Source organism: Nannospalax galili, unplaced genomic scaffold (genome assembly GCF_000622305.1).
Source record: "Nannospalax galili isolate Female #2095 unplaced genomic scaffold, S.galili_v1.0 scaffold735, whole genome shotgun sequence".
NCBI lineage: Eukaryota > Metazoa > Chordata > Mammalia > Rodentia > Spalacidae > Nannospalax > Nannospalax galili.
Genome location: NW_008337053.1, coordinates 4,723,120 through 4,732,648, shown reverse-complemented (window position 1 = coordinate 4,732,648; position 9,529 = coordinate 4,723,120). Strand labels below are relative to the sequence as shown.

The following is a 9,529-nucleotide window of genomic DNA, read 5'->3' as shown; positions in this document are numbered from 1 at the left end:
TTCTTTTTGTGCATGCCTTGGAGCATGTACATTTATTACCTTGGTGTATCTACATTGGGGTACACATTGACTACTGCCTGTACCGTTGTAAATGAAAATAGATAAGGCTTTTCCTTTAGAATTTATATTCTTTTGGGGGCAGAGTAGCAGATAAATATAAAACTATAGGTTTGGAAGTGCTGTAAGATAGAGGTATGGGATACCATAGGGGGATTTCTCCTAGGCAAGATGGCCTGGGGAGATTTCCTGAAGAGATGCTTGAGTTGAAAGAGAAGTATGTGGGAACTTTTATAATGTGACTGTGATGTAGTAGATTGTTTTGCAGTACATGAGTACATGGTGTCTTTCTTTTCCTCCCTCCCTCCCTTATTGTAGTGCTAGAGATCAAATCCAGGGCTTCATGCACTCTACCACTGAGCTACATCCCAAGCCCCGTCTCTCTTAATTTAGAAGGTTTTCCTATGTGGCTGAGGTTCCACTGCATTTCTTTGGATTTCTGAGTGATGTTCTGAGTTAGTTGCAGTGTTTCAGAGGAATTTTAGGGAACTTAACACACACAGAAGTTTCTAAATCTTACCCTGATTTTCTCCCTAGCACTGAACTCATTTTTCTAAGAAGTGACAGAAGACATCAGTCAGAAGTGTATTATCACATTCTATCTTCATGAACCAACAGCAAGCTAAAGAATGCCGATAGCAGGTAATGGTTCTTGGTTTCTAACTCCCTCTGGCTTCCATGTTCCTGTCTGCTCAGTTACTGACCCTTTGCTTGCCTGTACTTTTCTCTTTCTCTGTTTTAATGTTTTACGTCTGTTGGATATCATTTGGAAATAAATCTAGGAATTAAGTGATACCCTAAATGGCATATGAAATTGTGTGTATGTGTATCGGGGAGTATATACCCATTTCTGAGTGTGTGGAGGCCAGAGACCAACACTGGGCATTTTCTTGCTTTCCACCTTATTTTTTGAGGAAGAGTCTCAGCGAGCTTCCAGGATCCTATTCTCTTTGCCTCCCAGAACTAGGATTACAGGCATGTGCTACTGAGTCCAGCTTTTTGCATGGGTGCTGAGGATCTGAATTGAAGTCATCATACTTAATGGCAAGCCCTTTACCCACCGAGCCATCTCTCCAGCCCTGGAGCTCTTTATAACACCTGTAGTTCTTTCCATCTCTTACTGTCTAAGGTCTTTAAGGTTATGAGGAATGACTTATTTTTCAAGTTCGAGTTTTTTAAAAAAATACTTAAATTTTATGTATATGAATGTTTTTATTTTGCCTGCATGTATATAAATGCACCATGTGTGTGCCATGCCCATGGAGGCCAGAAGAGAAAGTCAGAGATCCCCTGGAACTAGAGTTACAGATGGTGGTTAGTTGCCATTTGTGTACTGGGAACTGAACTGGTGTCCTCTGCAAGAGCAGCCCATCCTCTAACCACTGAGCCATCTGTCCAGCTCCCAAGTCTGAGTTCTTAGCATGAAGTATTCCTGGCATGTAGTAGGCATTCCATAAACTTGAAAAAAATCATATATACTGTTACAGGTTCGGCCCTCATGTCTATTCGTATGATCCTCCAAATACACACATTTTCCCCATCTCTTGAGCTTTAATTTCGCATCTTCTTGGATGTGTGTTAGTGCTTGTTTTATGCCCCTCCACTGTCACCTTCTTGTTTCATTTTGGCTAAAAACATAATTCCCCTTATTTGGTAAGTGACGCCTTTATTCTTTTGGCTTTTAAAACTTTGCTTTCTAATTTGCCTCATTTTATTCAGTAGGAACTCATTACCAAGTTCTGTTGATTATCTGTAATGCCCTTCTTCCTTCCATCATTATTGATCTATATATGACTATCCCAGTCAGCTCTCTATTTCTGTGATAAAACACTGACCCAAACCACCTTGGGGAGGAAAGGGTTTATTTCAGCTTACAGTATAGTTCTATATCCATGGAAGCAAGGGCAGAATCCTGGACAGGAACCTGGAGGTAGGAGCCAAAGCAGAGACCACAGAGGAACGCTGCTAACTGGCTTTGCTCCTCTGGTTCATGCTCAGCTGCTTGATTATACAACCCTGCCCCCAGCCCCCCCCCCACCAGCTGGGCTCTCCCACATCACTCAACAATCAAGATGCCCACAGGCCAATCCAATAGAGGAAATTCCCCAATTGAGGTGCCCTCTTCCCAAGTGTGTCATTGACAACTGAAGCTGTTCAGCACAACTGCTATATTTTCCATTTACCTCTTTGTCCGTCTAGTTTCTTAATTGGTCATGTGTTGCCTTTTTTGTCCTCTTGAAGTGTGTCTTTGCTGAGAGTCTAGAACCTCACATTGCAAGGAGGGTTGCCGTGGCATTGTGGTTCTTTGGTCCTGGTACCGTCTTCCTTGGTGGGGTTTTCTGTGCTGGTGTCTTTCTCTTGGGGCTCACAGTCAGGATGGCTTGTCTTACCCAGCTTCCATTTGTCTTAGAGAGTCTTGATTTCCTTGTTCTTGTCATTTCTTTTAACCAAGTAGATTGTGGCTTATAGATTGTCATGTTCCTTTTTGGTATTTAGTATTTGGTACTCAGTCACTCAGAGTTTGTGCTAATATGGTCATCCATGCTTCATCTTAAACACTTTGTATTCAGTTCTCCCCAGTTGGAGACAGAACATGGAAATTTATCTGAGCTACATAATTTGGTCAGACTTTGGCCGTTTGAAGTACAGTTAGTTCTTTCTTAAGCAGTCTTATTTGCAGACAGAATAGTTTCCTTTTTTTTCCCTTCCGACGTACAGTTTTAATGCTACAGTTCCTCTTTCCGTTTGTTCCATTCATGGTCTCCTAAATAGATGAGAGTTTTTAAGTGTTTGAGCACTTAACATTTAATTTTATTTGTTCATACTGTAGTGTTGATGAGAATTGATCAGTTCACCTAACACAGATTTCCCTCTGTTTTTCCTAGTGATTATAAGTTTGGTTTTTAAGCTAGAGGCAGAGCTTCCTTAAAAGATGTCTTGGACACCAATCAGTTTAGTTATATTTTTTCTTGTATTTTGTTCTTGGTTAGTCTATTATGAATTAATGTAACATGACTTTACTTTTTTTATTATTTTTATTTTGTGTGTATGAGTGTTATGCCTGACTTTTTATTAAAAAAAAGACTCAATTTGGCACTCTGTTCCAAAGATTGGTTTAATATGACTTCATGGCAAAAAGAGAAAGCAAAATCTTAAGTGGACTGGAGAGCTGGTGCAGCTGTTAAAGGCTTAGACTCACAACCAAAAAGACAAAAGAAAGCAGAATCTGTCTTCTATCCTTGATTATGCCATAGAAATGATACATGTAGGAATAGTTATTTATTTTGGTGTGTGTGAATGTATGAATGTCTTCATGTGTGTGCAGGTGTGCATGTGCGTGCAAACGTGGAGGCCAAAGGCATCTGATTACTCTGCACCTGAGACATGCTCACTTATTGAATCTGGAGTTCATTGTGGCTCGATTGGCTGGCCTAGGAATTCTCCTGCTCTCACTGCTGGGGTTCCAGGTGCCCAGCACCATTGTTGGTATGGGTGGGGCAGATCCAAGCTCAGGTCCTTATCTTTGTGTAGCAAACTTTTTACCAACTGAGCATCTCCTAACTCCTGAAATAGCATGTTATGGATGCTATTTATCACAAAATAATATAATGTGAGGGTTATGTTCTTTGGAGTCTGTTGGTTTTAGGGTTTTCTTTTTTCTTTTTCTTTTTTTTTTTTGAGACAGGGTCTCCCTGTTATCCCCAGCTGGCTTGGAACTTGTTATGTAGACCAGGCTGGCCTCAATCTCACAGAGATCCACCTGCCTCTGTGTCCCGGGTGCTGGAATTAAAGCTGTGGTGGAACATGCCTCGCCCATTTTTCGGGTTTTCTTAAGAGCTAAATATATTACCTCCACTAAAGCCAGCTTTATCGAAGGCATTGTTTTACATGTGTGGGCCCTAATCGCATCTTCTGTTTGACATAGAGAACTTAGCCGTGAGCAGACCTGTGGCACCTGAAAGTTCCAAAGATACAAATTAGTCTTCTATGCTGATTGAGTTCTTTTTGAGACTAAAGGAAAGCCTCATTAGATGGTTTATTGGGTAGTAACCAAGCTTTTGTAAACTGGTAGTATTCTTGGAGAAGCCAGGAGCAGTGCAGGAAGGAGAGGCAGAAAGAGTGAAATGGATGAGAACAGAGCAGACAACAAGCATGGCAGGAAGATGAGCATCAGAAAGGATTTGAGGGGCAGAAAGGGAAGTCTGCTGTTTCTTCTGATGTGCATGGTTTTCATCTCAACATCCCTAAAATTGGGTGTCTTCGAATCAGTGCTTTTGGTCAGGTGGCAGTTTGGGTTGGAACTGTCGCTGTAACACGTGTTACTGCTTCTGTTGCTGTCATCTGAGTCTCCTTGTGCTCATTATAACTACTCATGATAAGTGATTGCCACTAAAGTCTTTGTTTAGTTATTGTTTACAGTTTCTCGTTTATGCTCCCTAGCGAGATCAAGGATGCATTGGCATCCCAGCTTGCAGTTTGTATGTCAGTGACTTGAAAGCTAGGTTGTCCTGTTAGGTTGGAATACAGTTAAGACCTAGAATCTTGATGTTAGATGACATAGTATGAAACCAAAAAGTTAGATAAAAAAAATTATGTGCTCATTTGCACCTTTTTCTTAATGCACCTTGTAAAGAAGTAGTCTATGCTCACTAATATATATCAAAATCTTCATGATTATTAAAAGATGAATAATTAGGTTTCATTTTCTGTGTATACACTAAATACTAGTTAAGCATTTATCTCAGGTAATTTTCAGAGTTTCGAGCTGTGATATTCATTATACACAGTAAAAAAAAGGAAATTTTTAGGTCATAAGTGTTAGATCCAGAACTTGAGTTCAAGTTCATTAGATTTCAAATCTGATGTTGTTTTGTTTGTTTTGTTTTTTTTTGGGGGGGGGTCTTTCTGAGACAGGGTCTCCCTGTAGCCCCAGCTGCCCTAGAACCCACTATGTAGACCAGGCTGGCCTTGAACTCACAGATCCACCTGCCTCTGCCTCCCAGGTACTTGGAGTGCCACCACGCCTAGCTCCAATCTGATGTTTTTGATGTGTTATAATTACATTAGTACCTTCGTGTTTGTAGCCAGTTTTCATGTTTTGCAAACTGAACTGACTTGTACTTTCTCATCTTCGTTGATAAGCTTCCAGCTTTGCTCATAAAAGCTTTTACTCTTAAGCTGGAGCTGAGACCTCTTGTCTCATCTCCTTTCACCTCAGCATGCCATCCCTGCTTCTTCATGACATTCTTTGCCTGCTTAGGGCGGCTTCATTTTCCACTATATCTTATGGATGGGTATCAACACAATAGCTTTTTGGAATTGAAGGCCTGGGTTTAATTTATATTTCAGTCGTTTAGTATGCAGCTTACTGCTCCCCCAGACTTTGTAGGCACTCAGTCAATATGCACTGTATAATGAAAGCTAGGCTGTAGGCCTGGGTTTAAATTAACACTGGGTATGTATATCTGTGTCTCTGTAGACTAAAGGCCTCAGAGTAAGGAGAAAGACAATCTTTTATTATTTATAGCAACCCCTTTTAAACATGAGGTCAGGTAACCACTGGATTGAGGTGAGACATATTCATTGACAGGGGAACCAATCGTGTGTTCTCAAGGTTAGAACTTTCAGCTCCCTTCCCACCCTGCTGGCAGGGGAAAGGAGGCTGAAGGTTAAGTGGATCTAATAGCGAATACTATAATATATGCCAGCCTAGTGGTTCTTTGCGCTTGCAGATAGCCAAACACATGGGAGCTTCAGAAAGATAGACAAGGCTGGGTGTGGTGGTGCACGCATTTAGTCCCACCACTTGGGAGGCAGACGCAGGTGGATCTTTGATACCTAAGCCAGCCTGGTCTACAACACTAGTTCTAGGTAAGCCATTGCTACATTGTGAAATACTGTCTCAAAAAACAAACAAACAAACAAACAAAAACCCATAAAACAAACAAGCAACGAAAACAAAATAGACAAGAGCAAATTATCTGCTGGGAGGTGGCACACCCTAACATCTTGGATCAGAAACATCTGTTCTTGGTACCCTTCTAGACCTTGTCCTATGTGTGTTCATTTCTGATAGGGTCTCCCTGTAGCCCTAGCTGGCTTGGAACTCACTATGTAAACCAGGCTGGCCTTCAACTCACAGAGGTCTGCCTGCCTCTTCCTCCCAAGTGCTGGTGTGCACCACCATGCCCACCTTAAGTTGTATTATCTTATTTTTTAGAGAAGTCTTTGGGATATAGAAAATAATAGAAACATATTTTTAAAAAATATTTTATCTATTATTTTTTATGTGTATGCGTGCATTCCCTTCGTGTAGGTAAGGGCACCCATGTCGTGCAATGCCCGCGGAGGACAGATGAGGCTGTCGGATCTACTGGAACTGAAGTTACGGACAGTTGTTAGCTGCCATGTGGGTGCTGGGATATGAACCTGGAACTTCTGCAAGAACAGCCAGTGTTCTTAATTGCTGAGCCATCTCTTCAGCCCCGAAACATATTTTTTAAGAGAAAAAAGTTAAAGAAAATCCACTGAAGCATAAGATTGAGACATTTAAGCTATGTAGTAATATGAACAATTTTTAAGGTATAAACAACTTTATTGGGATATAATTTGTATGCCATACATCTCACCCATTAATAGCTACAGTTAAACATTTTATGTTGTTTATAATTACTGTAAGCAATTTTAGAATATCCAGTAATAATTTTATAACATTTTAATCTCCATATTCATTCATCATTGCCCTTTCTCCTAGCCTCTGGCAGCTGCTAGTCAACTGTCTGTCTTTGTGGATTTGCCTCATTTCGTAGAGGTGGGATTATCCAATGAACTTTCAGCCCCACTACCCAACCTGCTGGCAGGAGCTTGAAGGTTAAGTTGATCTGATAGTGAATGCTACAGGGATTATGCCATGTTGCCTTTTATGACTGGCTTCTATCATTTAGCATTATGTTTTGAAATTTAGGTCTGGCATAGAATGTATGAATACTTCATTTTTTTTATTTTTTAAAAAATAGCAGGCAGATCTCTGTGAATTCAAGGCCAGCCTGGTCTACATAATGAGTTCCAGGACAGCTGGGGCTACAGGGAGACCCTATCTCAAAAAGACAAAAAAAAAAAAAAAGCATTTATTTTTTAAAAAATAAATCATTTATTTTAATTTTATTAAAATCAGTGTTTCACTCAAAAAGATAGATTACAAAATGTGTCATCCTAAACTGACCAACATAACGAAGTATAAATAAAATGTACTCCACTAGCATGCTGCGGTGTACACCCTCCCCAAGCTCTGGTCCTTGTCAAACATAGCTAAATGATTGTCCACTGTGTGATGATACTATTGGGTGAGAACTTTGATTCATGCAGTTGGCTGTTGCCAAGGGATTGCACCCAAAACCCACAGTGCCAGCACCCAGCATCCATCAGTGGTGGTGGCTCACTTGGTGTCAGTTGTGCTCTTTTATAGCCACAGGTGAATACTGTGGTCAGGCATGCTGGTGGCAAAGACCAAGCCCTTGTCATTAGCCTTTGAGTTACACATGGTTGTGAGCTGCCTAATGTGGGTGCTGGAACCAAACCCCAGCCCTCTGCAAGAACAAGTGCTTTTAACTCCTAAGCCATCTCTTCAACCCCGACAATTACGGTTTTAGAAAATAAGCTATTGAAGTCTTGAAATAACTATATTCTTTAAAGAGAAATCTAACATCCAAAAATTTGTCTCTGTAAATAACCTTTCAAAATCATTCATGACCTTTGATCAGTAACAGTACAGCATATTCTAACCTTGTAACAGCTTATCATTGAGGAAATCTCTGCCACATTTAGGTCTTTTGATATTGATAATTGGTTCAGGAAGAAGCTCGTTTAAAATAAAGGCACTTCTTGAATTTTAGCTTGAAAAAAACAAACTAAACTTGAGAAAACACTAGGTTATAATTATAAACATGCATTAATTGTTATAACAAATAGTGAATGAATCAAGTGTCAATGAATAGGCTTACTTTTTCTCACAGAATAGTTAGCAAAGCATCCTCCAGTATGACATTTGCAGCATTAGCATCAAGTTTTGCTTTCTCAAAAACTTTGATGAAAATATATATCAAGAGCCAAGTATGATGGCTCATGACTGTAATCAGCACTCAGAGCAGGGGCAGGAGAGCCAAGAGTTCAGGGCCATCTTGGGTTGCATAGTGAGACCCTGTATCAAAACACATCACAATAGCTATATATCTGTCTATCTGTGTATGTGTATATGTATATGTGTGTGTGTGTGTGTATATATATATACACATATATATACACACATATTCATATGATATATATTCCCTCCCCAAGGATTTCTGTTAATCTGTTCATAGCCATATTATTCTTAAGTTCCTCCAATGAAATAGCTTGTTTGCTTATTACTATAAATAAGTAGTAGATTCAGAAAGCTTAATATTCACAGACACAAACCCACTGTAGGAGTACTGTCCATCAGGTCCCTATTGTATTACTCTTGTGCGGCTTGAGAGCAAAGGAGATCTCAAATAATGTTGCGGTTTATGCTGCTTGCTGTGCTATGAATGATACGTTTTTTTGTTTCTGATCCAGGACACTTAGGTCCTTTGTCAGCATGCAAAGGGTTAACTTAGACTAACAGTTGATTCTGTAAGCAGGACAGGAATCTTAGACAAATCCAGTGAACTTTTATATATCTTTGCACTCATACCACCCTTACCCAGATTAAGGTACAGAAAATGTCCACCCTGAGACCCCTCTTAGGACCAGTCTAAGTCACTAAAGCACTACGTTAGTTTTGCCTATTTTTGAATGTCATGTAAATAAAATGATATGTCATCTTTTTTTCATTCTGAAATTCATCTATGTTTTATGTCTGTTTGTTGTTTTTCATTGCAGTAAAATATAATCATCGTATGAATTTTACTGTGATTTGGGACTCTTAGAAATAGTGGATACATACTTGTCTTTGGGGGAGGAGGATACTCTTTATGTCAAACGGGCCTAGGAATAGAATTGTTGGGCCAGAGGGATCAGTGTTTAGCATTAGTGGATACTGTCAAATACTTCCCAAGTGGCTGAGCTGATTTGTATTCTTATTAGTCATGTGTGAGAACTCCATTTGGTCTTTGTTGTCATGAACATTCAATCCTACCTCCCTCCTGTGTGGTATATTGAGTCTTTCAGGTACAAACCCTGTAATGGTATAACTGGGTCAAATGGTAGTTCAGTTTTTAGTTGTTTAGGAACCTCCAAACTGATTTTATAGTGATTGTACAGTTTACATTGCCATCTACAGTGAATAAGAGTTCCTCTTTTTCCTCATCCTTGCCAGCATTTGCTAATGTCTTGATGATAGCCATTCTGTCTGGAATGAGGTGGAATTTCAGAACAGTTTTAATTTGCATTTCCCTGATGGCTAAGGATGTCGAACACTTTTTTCAAATACTCATTGGCCATTTGTATTTCTTCT

At 39.8% G+C, this 9,529-nt stretch overlaps 1 protein-coding gene across 5 annotated transcripts in view; it reads left to right on the top strand.

Annotated features, from left to right (window-relative positions):
- The window catches only part of Smad5 (SMAD family member 5), a 41,207-nt gene that overhangs the window by 9,005 nt on the left and 22,673 nt on the right, over nucleotides 1-9,529 (top strand). For 4 of the 5 annotated variants that reach the window (XM_008831827.2, XM_029562968.1, XM_008831826.3 and 1 more), the window contains exon 2: nucleotides 595-699. The exons of the other annotated variant lie outside the window; for it this stretch is intronic. The gene's annotated coding sequence lies outside the window, so the exon portion shown is untranslated. The remainder of the gene's footprint in view (nucleotides 1-594; nucleotides 700-9,529) is intronic. 5 annotated transcript variants of the gene reach the window in all.